Raw genomic sequence first — 20,674 nt, 5'->3', positions numbered from 1 at the left:
ACCTTCCTAGTGTTTTTTTTTTTCTTACTTTGCCAAGTGTTTGAATTTCCCTTTCATTCAACAGCTAAGGTTGGACTTTACCCTCCCAAAGGACTGCAGACACCAGTCGATGGGTGGAGCTATGGTGGATCCAACCCAGAGGGCTCTGTCAACCCATCCCTGGGTTCCAGGTCATTTGCATCTAGGAATAGCCACACTGAAAGACCTGGAAGCTGGGGCAGATCATGTTAATTTGCTGATATGTAACTCAGTATAAGCAAACGCTGACTCCCAACGCCAAGTCATGTGAGTTGTACTCCCTGTGACTCTGTGCTATTTAGAAATGATCCCCTTCTGGTAAGCATTTTTATGTATTTCAAAATACAAGGAAAAAAGACAGATACGTAAGATTTTTTTTTTTTCTTTTGGCCAAATTGCCACACACAGCTTTATTTGGTAAGTCATCACTACTCCACAGTCATCAAATGATGTAATGCCTGTGAACGTGGATATAAAGCAATGCATGAGTATCAATCATTGATATTTGTTTAATACTAATAATATTTTTGTCTTTCCTAATAAACCAGGCTGTATATACGAACCACCAGAATTTGGTTTATTGTTTTGTCGCTAACAAAATAGTATCCAAGCAAGTTTCACAAAGGTATCAGTTTTCTGGAATGTTTCCTACTCCTGTGATCTATCCACTTACAAGCTTCACCAGTAGCCAGTTTAAAAAAAAAAGCACCAGAGAGCTTTCTGCATCTAGGAAATAGGTTTTTCTCAGTAAGAGTAAAAGCAACCTTACATAAGGAGGAGAAGGGATGTGGGGGAGCAGGGTCGGGATAAAATAAGAAATTTATTTTAAAAATAAAAGCAATTTGAATGGGGACAATGGTCTTAAATACACTTTTGATGTCTGCAGCACAAGCAACAGAGCATATTACAGAGCATATAATATGTCATTATATGTTCAAGAGGACAAGACAAGCTACAGACTGAGAGAGAATATTGGCAAAAGACACACCTCATAAAGGACCACTATCCAAAATATACAAAGTACTCTTAAAACTCAATAATAAGAATTTCTGCAACCCAAATGAGAATGAGCAAAAGATCTGAACAGATTCCTCGTCAAAGAAGATATGGAGATGGCAAAAAAAAAAAAGCATACGTGGAGATGTTCATTAGCATACGCCATTAGGGAATGCAAGATACCACACACACCTATTAGCCTGGTGAAAATGCAAAACGCTGACAATACCAAATATGGATGAGGTATGGACTAGGAACTCTCTCCATTCCTGGTGGGAATACAAAATGGTTCAGCCACTTTGAAAAACAGGCAGTTTCTCGCAAAACTAAATACAGTCTTACCATATGATTCAGTATTGTGCTCCTTGGTATTAATACAAAATTGTTGAAAAGTTATATCCACACAAAAAACTGCAGATGGATGTTTTCAGCAGCTTTATTTATTATTTGCCAAAACTTGGAAACAACGAAGATGTCCTTAACTGTGAGATAGGACTAAAATAAAATCAGTAACAACAAAAAACTGTGGTACATCCACACAAGGGAATAGTACTCAGCACTAAAAAGAAAGGACCCGTCAAACCTTAGAAAGACATGAAAGAACCTTAAATGCACATTACTAAGTGGAAAACCCATCTGAAAAAGCTGCATCCCATATAACTCCAACTATGTCACATTCTGGAAAGGTAACACCATGGAGAGAGTAGGGAAAAAGGTGTGGTTTCCCAGGGCTTAGGGAGGGGGTGAATAGTGGAGCACAGAAGAGTTTGTAGGGCAGATGTTATGGCTTGTGTTTAAATCCCCCCCACCCCCACCCCTCCAGAAGCCTCATACAGTCACAGGCGGCAGACAGGGCAGGCGGCGCTTTTTCTGGAATTGATTCATGGTGCAATACTAGGCTTAAGGAACTAGGATTATGGGTGTGAGTGCTACCCACCCTAAGCAATCTGCATAAGAAAAAAAGGGCACAAAGACTATGGTGAGGGCCTCTCCCTTGTTCGCTCAATGCTTTACTTTCTGACCACCAGGAACGGCTCCTCCTCTGCAAGTCCTGTCGGCCACACCACTCTGCCTTGGAGCCAGAACATGATGGTCTGAAACCTCTACACACTATGAACTCAATAAACCTTAGCTCCTTTAACTTTGGGTGTCAGGTATTTTGAAATGAGGAAAACATAGCTAAGACAGTAGAGAAACTACTCTGCATGATATTACAATGGTGGATATGTGTCATCATACATTGGTCCAAACCCACAGAATACACAACAGCAAGGGTGAACCGTGTTATAAATTATGGACTTGGGGAGGTAATGATATGTCACTTTGGTGGGGATGCTGGTAGCAGGGGACATTGAGCATATGTGAGACAAAGAGTAATGGAAACTCTGTACTCTTTGCTTAATGTTGCTGGAACCTAAAATTGCTCTAAAAAATGTCTAGTAAAAATAGTATCTATTCAACAAACTCAAAGTAATTGTGATACTACATGAACTACTTAACTGGACAATGATAAATTGAACAGATGGCAGTCCCTAAGCCTCTACCCATCTAGTTAAAATAGTTATCAGTGAAAGACCTTAAAAGTTATGATATGCAACTCTGCTCTGCCCACAGACCAGCCCTGGGATTTATTTTCTAGGCCCAGGTCAAATAATCAACCACAACCAAATCTGTTTTGCAAAGGCTCAACCAAAGCCAGCTCCTACTAAGACCTGGTCGCACCCCTCCCTTAGGGGAAGAGGGGGCAGTCAGAGGCTCTGAAAACCAGAAAGCCCTGTGTCTCCGCTGGACACAGTAATAGAAATAGACCAAGGAAGCTTCTGTAACCCTGGAAACAAAGCCAGAGACATATCATTTTAGCAAAAAGCCCAAATGCTACCAAACGTCACTGTCAATACTCCACATGTGGTGCTCACAATACACTCGCGACTCATGGGCGGCATGGCTGCGAAGAGCCAGTGATCAGCGTCTCTGGTCAGAAATTAAAGCAGTGAGTGAGGGGGAATGTGTCTCATGCAAACTGTTTCTCTTCTGAAGCTTTGAGAGGTATCTCATTGCTAGCCAAAGGCTCCATGCAACTACAGTCAGCTAAAAGCCTAAGTGAAAACAACCCGTAGGGAAAGTCATTTGACTGGGCCTGGGAGCTCTGAAGCTGCTCTTGAATGAAACCCAACATGAAAGCAGTGCTCCGACAGCCCTGCAGTTTGGAGGTTTGCATTTGAAAAGAAACTAAGCATAGAGCCCAGCTCCCTATCTGAAGCTCTACAAAGACTAATCTTGCAAATCTTGGCTTCTCTGAAAGGACCATGAAAGGCATTTAGTCCAACCTGCTGTCCAGTGCAGGAATCTCTTCTAAAAACATATGCAGTAAAGACAAACTGCTTAGAGAGCATTTGCTGTTTTCCAGAACCCCCCATTCCACATTGGATTGGCCTGTTAGGATATTTTTGCTTACTATTAGCAAAACCAGCTTCCATTTAACTCCCAAACCCTGGATTACATCCTCCCTGTGGAAGGAGAGAATAAGAATGATCCCTCTTCTTGGCTGCAGCCCTTGCCTGCTGTGTGATCTTCAGCAAATTCCTGCACTCCTCTACCTCAGCTGTACCTGCTGCAATGGCAAGGACAACAGCACCTACCTCCTGGGGCAGAGGTGAGGACAAAAGCTCTTCCTGGCTTCTGATGGGTTCATAACCAGCTCATCCTGCTCACACCACTCCATACCACTCACAGCCAGCTGGTATTATAAGTAGCTGTTGTACTTGACACCTCTTCTGGTAACTTTAGAATGGGGACCCCTTTACTAGGCTTGCAAGGGAGACATGCTCTGGTTACCTTAAATCAGTGCTTGTCAACCTTTCTGTGGAAGTTCAGAATTTAGGGCTGCACACGTGCAGGGTTTAAATAGCAGTCACTGTGGCCCCAGGAGTCATCTGGTCCCTTCTGCACTGTCACTGTTTGGGTGTGTCTTTACCTCTCTCCAACTCAGAAGGTCCTTTTTCTGCAGTGCTAGCTTGCATGAGAGTCCACCCTGGACCCCCGACTTCTGACTTGCAGCAGACTGGATCTGGCTCTGCCCCATCTCCAAGTGCTCAGTTTACCAATCGAGCTCTCTGGAATTGCATAACAAAAGAGATGCTTAAAAAATGTCTTGCATGTTGCTAACCTTTGGCAGCACACTTAGGGAGCACCTAGAGGCAGCACAGTAAAGCACATCTCAATTGAGAAAATGCTGCCATAAGAAACAGGGTTTGAGACTTCAGTGGAAAACACAGGCGCCCAGAATCTGAACCTAAAGGCAAGCCTCCTGGAGACTGAGCGCAGTCCGGGAGCTGGAAGGTTGCTTAGGAGACCAGGCGGCTCTAACAACTGGGTTATATCAGTAAATAAAATTGCCATCTGTTGAGCTCTTAATATGGGCCAGGCACCACGCCAAGCATTTTACAAGTGTTAGCTATCTTCTTTTTAAACCTGTTTAAAGTGTGGAATGAATATTCTTGGATTAAAGGGTTCGAAACAAATGTACAATATAATGAACAGTCACAAAGCAGAAGCTCACATAACTGTCCCCTTCCCAGGTCAAGAAACAGACTAATCCCAAGTGCGGCAGACCCCTGCTCAGAGGGAAGGACATGCTGTAAAATAGAAACTCCATTACATAATCTATAGTTTAATTCTGCATATTTTAAAATTCTAAGGTAAAATCAAATGCTACGCATTGTTTCATGTGCTCCACACTGTATTTATACAATTTATTTATCCTAGATCTGCACATTCAAGAATGGATGCTGGGCTGTGGCATGAGCATGATTTCCGTGGTGTCGGAAAAGGCCGAAATGTCCCCCAGTGGCCACACCCATCTGCATCCCCACTGGCCGCATACTCACTTCCTGCCGCTCACTACTTCACCAGCGGTTCATACTGTCTGATGTTTCAAATTTTGCAAAGCTGGTGAACATGTATTTTATTGCAGGTTGAATGCCTGGCTTTTGAACAAAGTACACTGAACTGTGCTACGTGCACATCTCTGCTTTGCTTCTTTCGCTCAGCATCGCATCTGTAGTTTTCATCTATGTGGCTGCAAGTGGAATCTCACTGTACTTTCCTTTATTAATCATGTTGATCAAATTTTTTCAGCATATTAATATCCTTTTGTTAATTACTTAATTTATTTTTTGCCTGTTTTTCTATTGGTTGGCTGCCTTTTTTACTGATTTTTACTGATTTATAGGAGACTTTTTTCTTTTTCAACATTTAATTCTGAATTCCAGGTCTCTTGGTTTTGTGTTACAAACATTTTCTCTATTCTCATGCATATATCTTTGATTCTTGTAATAATCTCAAAAAATAAATATTGTGACATCTATGACAAGAACAATCTTAGAGACGCTCAATGACTTGTTCAAGGTCATCCAGCTTAATGTCGAGTGGGAAATCTGCTCAGCTTGAAAACCCGGCCTGCTCGGGGCCAGGCACAGCCCCTCCTCTTCAGCACCCCAAGGTCCTTTAGCCCCACATCTCCTGTGCTGGCACCTCACCCTCTCCCTCGCCCTCTCCCGACTTCCACATCCTGCCTCTCCTTTGCAGCCTTTCTTGGGGCCAAACATCACTCATTTGAGTTCCCCTTCAAACTCCACGCAAGAGGTCTCCTCAGCTCCAGTGGCACGGTCCCCTTCCCAGGCAGGCTTTCACAGGAGACACCATCACGGCCACAGCTCACTCCCTCAATTGGGTCACTGTGGCCAGGCTAGCGAATCCCCAGCGGCCTTCCTTGGGTGGGCCGTGGGCCTTACCAACAGGAGGTCACCGGCTGCTCTGGAGCAGGGCTCTCTTCTGGGTGCCACCGTCCAGGAAAACCATTGCCTGCTCTTCTGAGGTCTCCTCATCCCCATTACAATTCCCATTCCATCTGCTGTCCAGTTAGTTGGCTTCTCTTTCTCATTCCCCACCCAAGCCCCCTCCTATCAGTCTGTGGCCTGAATAACTCTTCAGTCCGCCTACTCCATGCCATGCCTGGCTTCCCACCCAGTCCCGGCCCCACCACCCTCCCCCGGACTCCCGAAACAGCTCCCACATGCTCCCATCTGCCCTTCTTGCTCCTCTTCCCAGTCTGCTCCCTGCATGGCAGCCAGAGGGGTCTAAGCAAAGCGCCAGGCTCTTCTCTTGGAATAAAAGCCCAAACTGGTAGGGTGAACCACAGGCCCCGTGAGGTTCGGCCCCACTTCCCTCTTTACTCTCCCTTCCTCTCTGCTTCAGGCCATGGACACTGCCTGGAAGCCCTGGTCACCCTGCCCATACCTGTGGAGCGACCTGAGGGCTTGGCAACTCCAGCCTCCTGTGAGGTCTCTATGAAATTCCCTGCCCATCCTGCTTAATCATTATCTCCACTGTAGGTCCAAAAGGTTCATTTAAACAGCAAGATAGCATGGCCTGCTGCCTATCAAACAGGCGAAGATTAAAATTACTGATAACATTCGGGCACTGCTGAGGCTGCAACAGAAGCTGCTCATTCAGTTCCAACCTGAATGGTAAGAGGTACGGTCGTATCTTGATTTAACTTACTCGTACTCTTTGGTCCTTAACACACTCATAAGCTATGTAAAAATATATGTGCAGAATAGTTTTTGTTTTTTGGTACTGGGGATGCAACCTGGGACCTTGCCCTTGTGAGACAGGTGGCAGCACCACTGAGCTAAATCCCGGGCCCCTAGAACAGTTTTTTTGCAACATAGTTTGTAATTGTGAAAAGTGGAAATAATATCCACATGTATCCGTAAGAGACTAAACTACAGCACATTCATAGCACGGAATAGGGCTGGGGATTGAGCTCAGCGGTTCGGTGGCCTGCCTTGGAAGCGCAAGGACCCAAGTTCAATCCCCGGTACCAAAAAAACAAACAAACAAACATAGCATGGGATATTACTCAGCTAATAAAAGGAATGAAGTAGCTTTCTTTGTATTCATGCAGGATAGAAAGGGGAATGAGTCGCTAGGGCATTTTTCTTGTCTAAATTATCTACATTATCTATTTCCATAACGTTTCATTTTGCTGTTTTATTACTACAAAATAATTTTGTCATCTGAAAAAAATCTAATACAGTAAAAAAGACAGTAATTATCCAATTAAGCCTGCCACGTCTGCCTAGAAGGAGCTCGATGAGGTCAGCAAGTGTTTCCACCCTACTCGCTGTCATCTCCCCGAGCCCAGTCAGTGGCAGGGGCCGCTCATTAAACGTCTAGTAATGAGTGGGCAAGTGAACGAACAAACTGTTCCTATGGCCGCATACAGTCAGTGCCTGCTCAGTACTCTGGAAACAGTGCCCTGGTTACTTCTCCCCAACCTTGAATTGTACCCCAAATGTTAAAATGAAAAGTGCTTCACTATTGCTGGACCTTATCCCATTTCCACTGATGTTGAGCTCTAGGTTTGCCCAAGTACCACATTCAAGTTGGGGTCCCCTTTTGACTTAGGCAAATCATTTGGTTGAATTTTAAGTCACAGTTTGTCCCAGATGAATCTCATTTGAGGAGTTCTGTGCAAATCCGTTGAGGTATTTTAAAACCAAGCCCCTGACTCTAACCAAATATCATACAAGTCTTACCAGAAGCTCTATGTTACCTACACCCTTGGTGAATAACATTTCTTATTTATGTTTAACTTAGTTACAGCAGAGGGCCCAAGACAGAGCCCTGAGCCTTCCATGGGCACTTGCTTTCTACATGGATTTGGAGAAATCTGGTTGTATTAGTCAGCTTTCTGTTGCTGTGACAAAATACCTGAGACAAACCACTTAAAAGAGGAAAGGTTTATTTTGACATGTGGTCAAAGGTCACGGTTCATCTGGCCCCACTGTTTTCAGGCCTGTGGTGAAGCAGGAACATCATGGTGGAAGGGCCTGGTAGAGAAAAGCTGCTTACCTCACAGTAGCCAGAAAACAGAGGAGGAGGGGTGCCTGTTCTGGTGGACCTCCATTTTTACCCCTTTTGTTCCATCTGGTCCCCCAGCCTGTTGGATGGTGCCACCCACATTCAGGATGAGTCTCCCACCTCAGTTTACTGTCCCACATGCCCAAGGTCTCTGGAAACACCTCATAGGCACACCTGGACTGTGCTTTATTAATAATTTCCCATGCACTTCTCCATTCAATCAGGCTGACAATCAAAATGAACCATCACACTGGTCCTTCTGCTTGTTTCTCAAGCACATTCATTCCCATCCCAGGCCTCTGCACTAGCAGCTTCCTCCCCTTGGAAAGCTCTTTCTCTAGAATGTAACTCCTTCTTGAGTATGAATTCAATTTTCTTTTTTTGGTACCAGAGATCGAACTCAGGACCTTGCGCTTGCAAGGCAGGCAGCAGCGGCACCACTGAGCTAAATCCCCAGCCCTCCTTCTTGATATTTAGGATTCAGCTCTCACAGTGTGGTAACATAAAGGCCTTTCCAATACCAGCAACTCCACATTGCCTTATTTCATTCTCTTGAAAGCATTTATCTATAACTAAGATCACTTCTCTACACTTTTTACTTACTTCTGCTTCCCACTATAATGTTTGTAGGGATGCTGTTTGTCTTACTCATTGCTCCTGTGCCTAGAGCTCAATAAACATTTCCCAAGTGAATGGAGAGATCAAGTTGGTCATATCTCTGTGACTCTACTTACTTCTAGAGCCAGGCTTCCATTTTACTCTCAAGTATGGCCTGGGGCTACTGTAATAAGTGACCACAACTTTGCTCAAGCAACACAAATTTATTCTCTGATAGTTCAGGAGGTGAGAAGTTCCACATCTGCTTCACTGGGCTTGAATCAAGGCCACTCCTGTCTCAGCAGATCTGTGGAGAAAGTGCTCCTTGCTTCTTCAGCTTTGGTGACCTCAGTGCTCTGTGGCTTGTGGCTGCACTGTTCCCATGTGTAAGGTCTCTTCGCCTTCAGCATCTTCCAACCTTTCTGTGCTCCATCTTTCCACCTTCTCTTCTGTGTGTGCCACAAAACCTCCTTCAGCCTCCCTGCATTTCTGGGAACATAGAATGACCTTCAGGACCCCCTGGGATAATCCAGGATAATCTCTCCACCTCAATCTTAATCACCTTTGCAAAGTCTTCACTGTGTAACCTAACATCCATGGGTTTCAGAAATTAGGACCAGATGTCTTTAGGGGCCACCATCGGCTTCCCACAGATGCCATTAGTGACTTTCTGAGATGCCCTTGCAAAATCAAGACATAACACACTCAGAATGCCTCTTTCCCACTCTCTGCAAGGGCTCCTGCAATCCAGGAGAGCTTGGCAAACACCTATGGAATGAACAAGTGGAGATGTTCTATTCTATCACTCTCAACCCCAGACCTCAAAAAGAGAAAAGAATGGACTCACAATTCCTTTGATCTAGCCAGCTTCCCCAACTCACATCCCAAAGAAGGGTTGTCATCAGTGGTAACCTTCTGTTCTTTAGGGTCAGCTCTCAGGACCTCTCCTCAGGACAGCCCTGCTCCTACCAGCAGCCCTGGAGGGGATGTGGGTTGCTGAGCGTGTAACAAGACTAAAAGCTTACTTACCAGCAAGCTCTGCTCACTGAAGAGACTTGGGCTTGGTCCATATTTGGTTTCTCTCCCTCCCTGGCAGTCTAAGGAGAGTTGTGCTGTCGCTAACTCATGCTTTGGCTTCTGTGAACTGAACAGGGAAGTGGGGAGTGGGAGACCAAATGGCACTGGGTAGGCAGAAAGAAATTCACTGATCTCCTCCAAACTGAGGGGATCCCTGATACACTTCATCTAAAAGCTCAGGGCCAGTCCACAAGAGAGACTGTTCTCAGACCCTTGGTCTAAGGCCAAAAGGCTTAAACACCACAGACCCGGTGCCACACCAATGGGAGCAGACTGCTCTAGTTGCTACACATGTCACTCTTCCATAGTTCCCAGGGAAGAGCAGGACCTTGGCACCATTCCCAGGCCCTCACCTTGGAAGAATCAGTCAGCAGCGGGGTCTGGCACCCTGAGACTGCACGGAGGCTAGACCCTGAGTCCCCACTGCTTGGCAGTGGCCCCTCATCCATCTCACACTCTGCTCTCCACAGTCTGCAAAATCTGTCTCCCAAACCTGCAACACGGACTCTGATAGAAGGGGGGACAACCAGCAATGACAACCAAAAGACTGTCTTGAGATTGCTAAGCGGAGTAGGTTCTCTTCTTCCTCTGCCCCTGCATAAACAGACAGGGTTAAGCAGGCACAATAGAGTCTAAGGATACAGCCTTACAGACAAAGAAGCAGTCTTGAAAGCTAACAGGTGGTTCAACCGAGAATGCCAGTGCCAGGGCCCAGACACACTGTTGCCCACGATAGCCCTTTTCAGCTGGCCCCGGAGGTGGCCTGCCTGGCATGGTCTTTCTCCAGGTAGGGCTGCTCCACAGAAAGCTGCTGTCGCTGGGCAGCTGCAACAGGCTGTGGCATTTTCTTGACTACTATGTATTAGAATGTTGGGTTGGTGCCACAGTGTTTTGAGAACACATCAGTGCAATTATAGCACATCAATGGGACAATATGATTCACCCTGCAAAACATCTAAACAAACTATTCCCTTCCAACTTCTGCGAGGGCCCTCTATGAACTAAGTCATATGGGTTTTGTGGTCGAGGAAAAGAATGCACAGCACCAGTTCTCATTTGTAGGCTTCTGAGAGATTTAGAAGCAAAAATGTTATCACATCCCTTTCTCTCTCTGATGCCCATATTGAGATGCTCAGAACAAGGGGTTTGAAGGGGACTCAAAGCATCAGATGACTGTGAACATTTCACAGGTTAATTTTGTTGCAAGCCTAATCCTTAAAAAAAAAAGGTACCTAACTCTATAAAGGAATAGACCGATGGACATAATTACAAGAAAACAACAGCATCTGAATCCAAAGATTCACATGCACACACAGAAATGTATAAATAGAAGACAAATAGCAAAAAGAAAGAATACCTTGCAATTTATAAGATAAAGGCTTCTTTTATTTAGTATGGAAGTAGCTCTTACTATTCAATAAGGGAAAGCTAAACACTCTCACAGAAAAGAGGGCAATTTACAAAAAAATGTATACAAATTGCTGCTCATAAAAAATACAACTGAAAATAACCAAGAGATGAAATTCTTTCCTTAGAGTGAAAGATGAGAAAGAATGGTGACACAGCATAGACAAGGTCAGGAGGAAATGGGAATTCTCACACGTTACAATTACATTTGCCAATTTCAAGCCAGGTATGGTGGTGCACGTCTATAATCCTAGCACTTAGAAGGCTGTCAGGAGGATTACTGTGAGTTCAAGCCCAGCCTGGGCTACATAATGAGTTCAAGACCAGTCTGGGCTATATAAACAGACCCAGTCTCAAAAAAGTTTTTTTCTAAATCCATATCTGCTTTGATTTGGCAGTTTTGTTTATAGAAAAGCCACTTTTTAAAAAAAAATCATCAATGTACAAAAAGATTTGTTAATTACACAAAACATTCATTACATCATTATTAAGAATATATTTAAAAATGGAAACAATCTAAAGGCCCATAGCTGGGTATTAGTTAAATATATTATTGCTCAAGAAAGAACATTTACTGTAATACTGTACAGTCTTTAAAAGGGATATTGACCTATGCTAACTGTATTATTGTATAATTCTAAATATATAATATTACATGGTATATATCCACGCATGTATATACGGAATGCTACTCTGAAAAAGTGGTTTGGTTTGGAGAATGAGAATATAAAGTATATAAATATATGACTGATAGATACATAGTGTGTGGATAGTAATATTTAGATATACATACACATAAATCAAAGCATGAACACCTATTTCTAGGTCTATGACTCTTATTTATGCCATTTTTCCTTCCAATTCTTTTTGCAATGATTGCTTTCTATGCAAGGAAAAAATACGACCACTTCAGAAAGATAGAATGCGTATGTGGGCAAATATCCTTAAGCCAGAGCATCCCTTCTGGCCCCTGAGAATTTACAGAAGAAACCAAAAGGAACCAAGTGCTGCCCTTGGAATTAGGGCAGCCATAGCATTTACTCCCCAGCCCAGGCAGTCTGCCTGCAACAAGTTCCCATTCGTAACCATGCTGGCACGACCAGCATCAGGCGCACAGTCAGCCCAATTAAAATGGAGGTTTTGCTCAGCTGACCTCTGGAAATGACCCTGTGCTAGGGTGCAAGCCACAAACCCTGAGACTCCCCTTGTATTAGCATAATGGGAAGTGATTTCTAAACATGTCAACCAGAGGCTACAGAATCTCTAAAAGTTCATCTTCCTCACCTAATTAGCTCACTTGGACCAACGGAGACCTAATGTTAGAAATTCATTCTGGATAAAAATATTTCTCAAAGAAACAGCCCCCTTGGTGGAGAACACACTGCATGGTACCCATGTTATCTCCCTCTAATTTACTCCTGGACTTCTCAGTTCCAAACCTCCTGAGACACAGGTGTGGTCCATGCAGGGAATTGTTTTAGGGTTTGTTTTACTGTCTCTGTGACCCAGGCTCTTACTTGAGAGGCCCTCCGTCAGCTCTGGGTCACTCTTCCACCAGCTATTTATACTCCTGGCCTAGCAGGGCCCAGCTCAAGTTTCTCCTCTCAGCTCCAGGCCTGTGCTACCCACCCCACACCTGTCCGGCTCGGCCTGCTGTGTCCCTTGGTATCCGTGCTGGGCAGCGAGGTCATGGGCATCTGCTCACTCTTCTCTGACTGCACGCACACCACCCAGGAAATGGGAAGCTTCTCCCAGAAGCCCCAGCGCTGGCACATACCCTGGCGAAGCAAATCTGCCCAGCTCTCTTACTCTGATTATAAATTACATACTCCACCCCCAACCCAACTGGGGTACTGACAGGCTTTATAGGAGGCCATTTTTTTATTAGCCTACTTCCCCGAATACCGACATACTTGCATAAATGGAAAAGTGAAGGCCTCCTCAAGAGGAGCCACTGGAAAAGGCTTCTTCCCCTAACTCCCCACCCAACCTCACAGGCTCCTACTCAGGAGAAGATTCGAACGCCCAGTCATAACACACACAAAGTCACCAGTAACAGCATTCCTTCCGTTAGTCCATCTAGCACCACAGTGAGCATTAGGAAAAGGTATACCTACTTCTAGAAGCTTTACTTCTACCCATTAGAAAATAGTCTTTCTGTCCCTGGTTGCATCAGAATAAACCCCTTAACTGCCATTTGTCAGGAAAATTATCGTAATAAATCTGTGATGTCTGTGACATGAACAGTGATCCCTGAAAAATGGCATAGTTGTGTAGTACACAACTTACACACAGCAGCACTGGCTGGGTGTGTGATAACTGGGAATGTAAGAAACCAGTGGGAGGGAGCCTTGCTGTTTTTTACTTTCCCCCAGCCTCAATTTCATCTGTGAATTGAGAGTAATAAGAGCTATCCAGCATGGGTGTCTTAACACTGATCAGACTTCCCACTGGAGTGGAAAAGCAATGATCTGTGAATAACTCAAATAATAAGAAAGACTTCATTACTTGAGTATCAAATAATAACAATGTTGTAAGATAGAGAGAGGGTCATGCATTCATTGAACGTGAGGGAGAAAGACAACCTGCAGTTAACCAGCCTACCCCATCGGGGACCATGTAAACCCTTTCAGGGGAGGCTGCCTTGTGTGTCTGACTACATCCCTGGCTTCTACTCACTCTGCACCCCGTTAGGATGACCAAAAATGTCTCCAGACCTCGCCAAATGTTCCCTGGAGAAGGGGCAGAACTGGCCATGGTAGTGAAACACCAGCCCAGGAGGGGATTTACTTCACTTAAGGCCCTGGGAGCCTCCTTGGGAAGGAGCGAGCTGGAACCCGGACTTCAGGTACTTCTACAACTGTCTCCTGACCTTACAGAGTCCAGGATGAGTTTCCAGGCACATAAATGAAAGCCAAACTGGCCTCTCCGCTTCGGGACTTTTTCCCATAGAGGGCGCTGGAGCGAGGACGGAGAAAGGCGGGACACCTGGGCATGCCCTCCGCTCCGATGCCCGCCCGGACACCTCCTGGGGCCCTGGCACAGCTCCCCGTGAGTAATGGCGCTGTTACCCCGCGTGGCAGGTGAGAGATGAAGCCGGATGCTGTCAACCTTCCCACTGTGGCTCCCACCGAAGTGTGAGTCTGTGACTTAATTTCCCACAACAGACGTATCTACGGCTTGGTCGCTTAATTAAAAGTGCAGGTGAAGTAGAAGAAATAACAACACAGAAACCTCACAACTGGCTGCTGGGTATGAAGGAAGTCAGGTTTCCAAAGAGCTTCCTGACATGGTCCAGGTTCCCGCATGAAATGTCCTGTGGCAAATGTTGAACAATGCCACATATAACAACCTTCTCAGGAATAAAAATCACTTTTTGAGGTACAATTTTTTAAACCCATAGTGGAACAGGAAACATTGTTTCCTAATAGACAGCAAAGCCTATTTTAAAACAAGAGTAAATTGAAACCATGTGGATTGGTATAAGGGGAAAAAAAAAATCAAGGAAGACAAAAAAGAGCTAGGAAAGAGACCCATGGATTGGGAAGGTGTGGTGGATCTCAACAGAAGTTATTCAACTTGTGTGGCACTGAAGGCAACTGAAGGAAATCAGAAAAAGATCAAAAACTGATTTTTTTTTAACCACACATCATTAACAACAAACCCTGAAGATCTATGCATAAAAAATCTATAAAGCATAAAAGGAAATACAAGAAAATACTTTGTGACCCTGAAGAAGAGATATCTTAAGCACGACACAAAGCAAAAAGCCTCAGAGGAAGTCTGATACAACCAACTCCAGCACAGCAGTGGAAAAAGGTATAGAAAAGATGCCATAAACAAGATTAAAAAATGAAAAGCAACAAGCTGGAAAATTACATTATTTTCAACCAAACAAAAGAACTAAATCTTGACTATTGGGAATTCCTACAAATCAATACAAAGATCTAAAAATACCAACAACAACAAAAAAAATCACCAAAAGATACTAACAGAAATTTGCCAAGTGAAAAATACAATGAACATAAAAATGCTAAAAAATACCCTAAAAAGAAGGAAAATAGAAATTAAATAAGATATTTTTTACTCATAATATTGGCAAAACTTAAAATGTTTGAAAATGTTGGCACATTTCTATACTGCCAGTGGGAGTATAAATTAGCTGCTTCAGAAGACAATTTGGCAGAACTATTAAAATGGAAAATGCACATATCCAGCAATTCTACCTCTGGGTAGAAATATTCCCTCATGTGCCCAGAACGCATATATAAAAATAAAGATGTTGACTGCCCCAATTTTTGTAAAACCAAAACCTCAATGTCCATCAATAAGGTAATAAATAGACTGTGGAGAGTTTTGTGGAACACTATGCAGCTATTAAAAAGAACAAGGTATTCAAGGTATTCTATATGTATGTTATCTTAGTTATTTTCCTCATCACTGGGACACAATACAGTGACCTCAGTTCACGAACTTGATACTTTTTTCCACAATTCTGGTTGCAAACTCAAATAGACAAAAACCAAATCAAATTCAATGGTTAGGTTCAATGTTGACCTGATGGGGAAATTTTATTTAGTTCTCGTTCAGTTTGCTTTGACCAGAACTGTGGGGAGAACTGAGTTCATGAACCAAGGTACCATTGTACCTGATACCCACGGCTTCAAGAGGGAGAGGTTTATTTTGGCTCATGTTTCAGTCCATTGTCAGATGGTTCCAAAGAAGAAACGAAGTGGTAAAGAGGCACAGCGGAGGAGAGCTGCTCACTTCACGGCAGCCCGGAAGCAGACGAGATGAAGGGAAGGACAGGGAGGGAGATGCACCGCCAAAGAACACACTGCAGAAAAACGTCATGACTCACATTTTCAACACGTGCACACATGACAGCAGCATCTACACTTGTAACAAGCGATATCTAAGGGAAGTAAATGTACAGAAAATAATACATGAAAATGCTTTCAGACCTGGAGACATGAGACGATTTGGGTGTGCGGGTCACATTCAAATGAATTTTCCCTTTACCCTACTGCTGTATTTTACTATCTTAAGAAAAGCAGTCCGCATATGATCTAGAATTCACTGTAAGGTTCTATTACAAAATTTAAAAAATGTTTTTCAACAGAAAATCTTGTAGCAATCTCATTCTGCTTACTATTAACATAACTTGACACTGTCACACAAAGGCAGTTTTGTCCCCAATCAGACTGCTCTCAGTTGCTCTGCCTAACAATATGTCTTTTCTGAACAAAAAGAAATTAACCCTACCACGCTGACATGTCAGGATGAAGTTATGGCCAGAAGTTTTAGACAGAAGTCGTCTCCTAATGCACTGTAATGAATGAAATAATCTCAGTGAACATTTACAATTCTCTACTATGCCTGCGGCTCAGCACCCAGAATCCCACCTGAACCTCACAATAATCCCAAGTGCCTTCCCATTTAACAGATGCAGAAACTGAGGTTCCTGTGGGTTAAGGAAATGACCACAGGGCAATGGTAATTTAACATCTCTAATCTCAAGCCCTTACTCTGGCCTCCAACCTATACAGCCTCTTTGCTGTACCTACTGGCGGGTTTGGAGAGGTAGATGGGCTTTGCCCCAGTGCATTTCCATGAATTTATTTATATTTAGGTGAATGGCCAAAGGGGACTTCTACAACACTGGAGAGAGGCTATCATCTCTCCCATCTACCCTTGCGCTCAGGCCAGACTGGTCTGCTACATCTGGGAGTAGAGGAGCACCAAGCTGCTCCAGGGAGCCCCAAGGGACCAACGTCACAAAGGACACTGCTGGGGAGGTTAAGGCAGATCACATACTCCCACTGGGGCATCTCTGTCCCAGGTGGAATGCAAATTTCTTGCCTATATTTATCGATGGAGTTCTAGCTTATCCAGACCCACACATGGCTGGTCTGGAAACTGATAAGCAAAAGCCTGGAATTCCTCCTCTGTTCTTTCTTACTTCAGCTGTTACTGGGTTTTTTTTTATCCCCACCCTGCCTATCAGGACAGGAAGGGCAGAAAAGAGGCAGGCAAAGCTGTCTGACAGCAAGGTAGACAGCACACTTGCCCTCCAGATGCTGAGAGATTTTACAAAAAGTAACAACGTATGTAACAAATTTCCCCCCAAATTACCATGCTCAGGGAGAGTGAGATAGGGAAATAAATTTAGAGAAAAGAGTGGCAGATGGAATGGATGGATTCAATTAAGGCAAAGAACATCAAACGATTCCAGGGACACCTCATCTTAATAGAATATGTCGTTTTCTCATTGCTGCTTGCAGGTAACTCTCAACAACAGCCCAGGCAGGATGTAGGGTGCCCCACAATGCCTCAACCCCAGCAGGCATTTAATACCTTCAAATCAGAGGGCCAATACTCCTCTCCTCCTCTCTTCGGTACTGTGCAGAAATAACATATGAATAAGACTCAGTGAATGGAGGACACATGTTAGACACACATGGCTACAGAACCAGGTATTATTTGGGTTAAATAGATATTTTCCACTGTCATTTCCATGGAAGGGATTTCTTTATTTGGTCTGTGGCAGAGTCTCCTTTTTAATGAAGCCAACCACTCCATCATTTTCCACAGATGATAAAATAATAAAATGTTTATATCTTCTTTATCTTCCTAAACATTAATCATGAGGGAGAGGGTGTTATGCTTTTACCAGATAGTTTATTCCACAAATAATACAGTATCATGCTGTAAATTACTGTTTCGCAGGTCACTTTATTCCTGCTAAGAATGTGTAAGATTCTTATTTCCTCTAACAGTATTTACAATCATTTACAACCAAAAAGAATTCAGATCTGCAATAAGTTTGCTATACATTGCTGATATTAGTATAAATGTTTTTATAATAATATATACGCACTACCTTGACCTGAACACTACTACCAACTGACCTCAATTTCCATCCAAAGTCAAGCGTAAAAGTCTAGTGGTTTGATAAACAATGTTTTTATTCTCTAGCTCCTAGCTGTGCAAATTAATTGTCAGCCATGTGATCCTACAATGCAAGTGGGTTATGGTGTCACAAAGTTGGCACAACTTCTATAGTCAGCGGGGAAACTGGAATGTTGAGTACAAACTCTACAATCATATGGACAGCACTCAAACAGCAATAATGTATATGTGTCCTGATCATCAATTAAACACTGCAATGTAGCCAAAGTCTTTTGTAGGGAGACTAAATCACAATCACTATTAGATTCCAGCCCAAACTTTTTTTTTTAATAGTACTGGGGCTTGAACCTAGGACCTTCATGCTGAGCTACATCCCCAGTCATTTTATGTATTTATTTATTTATTTTGAGACAAGTAAGTCTCAGCCTACTTTACTATATTACACAGTAAAATACTGCCAGCTAGAAGACAATGACACTATCATACCATCCCCAGGGTCCTAAATAATAGCCTCCACTGAGAGACTCTGCTGTAGAAGTAACCTAATGCTAAAATAAGGAACTATTGTCTTGTTTCTCTGTGACAGAGGAGCCCTGACATCTGATGATAAGCCATCCTTGATTTATTTTATTTTATTTTTCTTTGTTCAAAGATATTTGCACTGGCCCTCAGAAGAGGAGTGAGAACTCTGTAAGCTTGAGGCATTGCTTCCCAGAAAGCAGCCACACTCACTTGGGCAGGATCAGCTCCCACAGCCTATTGGACCAAGGTCCTCAGGTCCTGCCTGGCCAGATGCCTCACTTGCAGGGCACAGGAATAGAGAGTCCCTGATACACAGACCAGTCCTATGGCAGCTCACAGTGTGGCAGTGGGCTCTCCTGAGAGCAAGCCAAGGAGGGCATGAGAGCGTAAGCCATACAGAAGCCGCAGCCTTTTTGTAACCCAATATCAGAGATGATATCTAATAAATTTGCCATAGCCTACTTCTTAGAAGCAAGTCACTAGGTCCAGGCCACACTGAAGGGGAGGAAATCACACAAGGACGTGAACAGGAGATAGGGCTCTTTGGGGGCCATCTTGGGGGCAGCCTATACCTTCCCTGCCTGCACAAGACAGGAATAAACACCAACTCAGAACATAAACAGAGGGAAAACAGGAGGGTAGAATGGGAAAGGCCATGCTCTAGTGATTGCTTATGTCTCTCTGTCTCACTGTCTCTCTCTCCCTCCCTCCCTACCTCTCCAAAATCCAGCTAAACAACCCACCCTCTGATAGGCACCTTCTCCAGGGAGTACCACACCAGCTCACTTCTCCACCTACACACACTGTCAGGGTTCAGGCCTCCAGCTCCATACCCGAAGGCTGTGTTTTTGAAACAGTGTTTCGCTATGTAGTCCCAACTGGCCTCAAACTTGCCACAATCCTCCTGCCTCATCCTCCTGAGTGCTGGGACCATAGGCATACACCACTGTGCCTGGCTAGCACTCCTTTTCTAACCTGCCTCCACAGTCCAATAAGTTCTGGACACCCCAACCAGAACATCTTTTCAGCTCACACTTCCGTCTTTACAATGCCAAAAGCCCTGGTGGTGGTGTGATTCCCTCCTGTCAAACAAAATCCAGACTCTTTAACCTGCCATTCCGTGGGTAATTTGACCAGAACTTGGTTACCCAAACTCACCATCCCCAATGCCCCAGGGAACCAGCAGAGACTTTATTCAACGTCCCTCTCCCTTGGCGAGACAGTCTGCATCTTACCATTATAAACCATTCCCAATTTCCACGGTGCGGTGCAGAGCGGATCCCATCTTCTGATCACTCCTAACCAGATTCCAGCTCCTCCTGTGGAAAGGCAGGGCCTTAGGAAACCCCACCACTCACTGATACGTGGTCTCCCGCCGGTCTCTGGGCAGGTGTCGCATTTTCCTTAAGAAGTCGGTAAGTTTCCCTCCTCCCCTCTTCCAGAGAGGTCTCACTTGCCCTCCCTCAGGCGGCTGGGTCACGCTGGTGGGAAAGTTCATGGATGGGCTGGAGGGAACTGCCACGCACAGGGGCGAGCACATGAGAAGAGGTCACTGCGCAGCAGATATTCCTTACCGCCACTCACCCTTAAAACGGGAACGCTCCACCCAGCGGCACTCTAGCGAGGCAGGAAGCTTCGGCAGAGCAAAGGCAAATGAGGTTTATCTGGGCTTGCCACGATCGCGCCCCCTCACACACGCATGCACGCACACACCACAGCGGGAGACAGGTCTGTATCCCCTTCATCGCCCGGCCCTATCCCCACGCCTGCTATGAAGTACGGGTGCCAAGTGCCAGGGCTTTTGATGGCACGGACAGGGCAGAACTCGGTCCCTGTGAGGCAACGTCAGTGCTCTGACTACGGGGCACAGGAGCACCTGGGAGCAGCAGCAGGGAGAACTAACGGGTGCTGGGGAAACAGGGAAAAAGTACTGCGGGGGGCTGCTCTGCAGGTCAGCTGATTCCTAGTAAACAAGAACCAAAAAACAAAACAAAACAAAACAAAAAACTGTAAAAGAGTTAACAGAGGACCTTTCAGGGTCTTTGTTACTTACCCCAGGAGGAAAACCTCGAGGAAAGCACCGAACGTCCAAACTCCAGAGAAAGCCAGCGAGCCCGCTCCTGCAGTGGAGCCGAAGGGCGTTCTCTCAGGGGCGCGCCGGGGCAGCCCCCGCCAACTGCGGCGACCTCCGGAAGCGGGACCCGGGCCGGGCCGAGTT

General features: G+C 44.7%; 1 protein-coding gene across 6 annotated transcripts in view; it reads right to left on the bottom strand.

Moving 5' to 3' along the window:
* Cdhr3 (cadherin related family member 3) overlaps positions 1-20,668 on the bottom strand; it is a 119,428-nt gene extending 98,760 nt beyond the window's left edge. The window contains exons 1-4 of one of the 6 annotated variants that reach the window (XR_004514555.1): positions 20,510-20,668; positions 19,692-19,775; positions 9,568-9,682; positions 8,404-9,027 (exon numbers count right to left, since the gene is read on the bottom strand). The gene's annotated coding sequence lies outside the window, so the exon portion shown is untranslated. Of the gene's footprint in view, positions 1-3,988; positions 4,128-8,403; positions 9,028-9,419; positions 9,516-9,567; positions 9,683-19,691; positions 19,776-20,509 lie in introns of those variants that run through there. The other 5 variants (XR_004514554.1, XR_004514557.1, XR_004514551.1 and 2 more) reach the window with 5 other exon arrangements.
* Between the last annotated feature and the right edge of the window lie 6 nt (positions 20,669-20,674).

The sequence above is a fragment of the Fukomys damarensis genome, unplaced genomic scaffold (assembly GCF_012274545.1).
Source record: "Fukomys damarensis isolate Sample0158 unplaced genomic scaffold, DMR_v1.0_HiC HiC_scaffold_4, whole genome shotgun sequence".
Lineage (NCBI taxonomy): Eukaryota > Metazoa > Chordata > Mammalia > Rodentia > Bathyergidae > Fukomys > Fukomys damarensis.
Note: the sequence above shows the minus strand (reverse complement) of the source record. Positions and strands in the feature narration are given on the sequence as shown.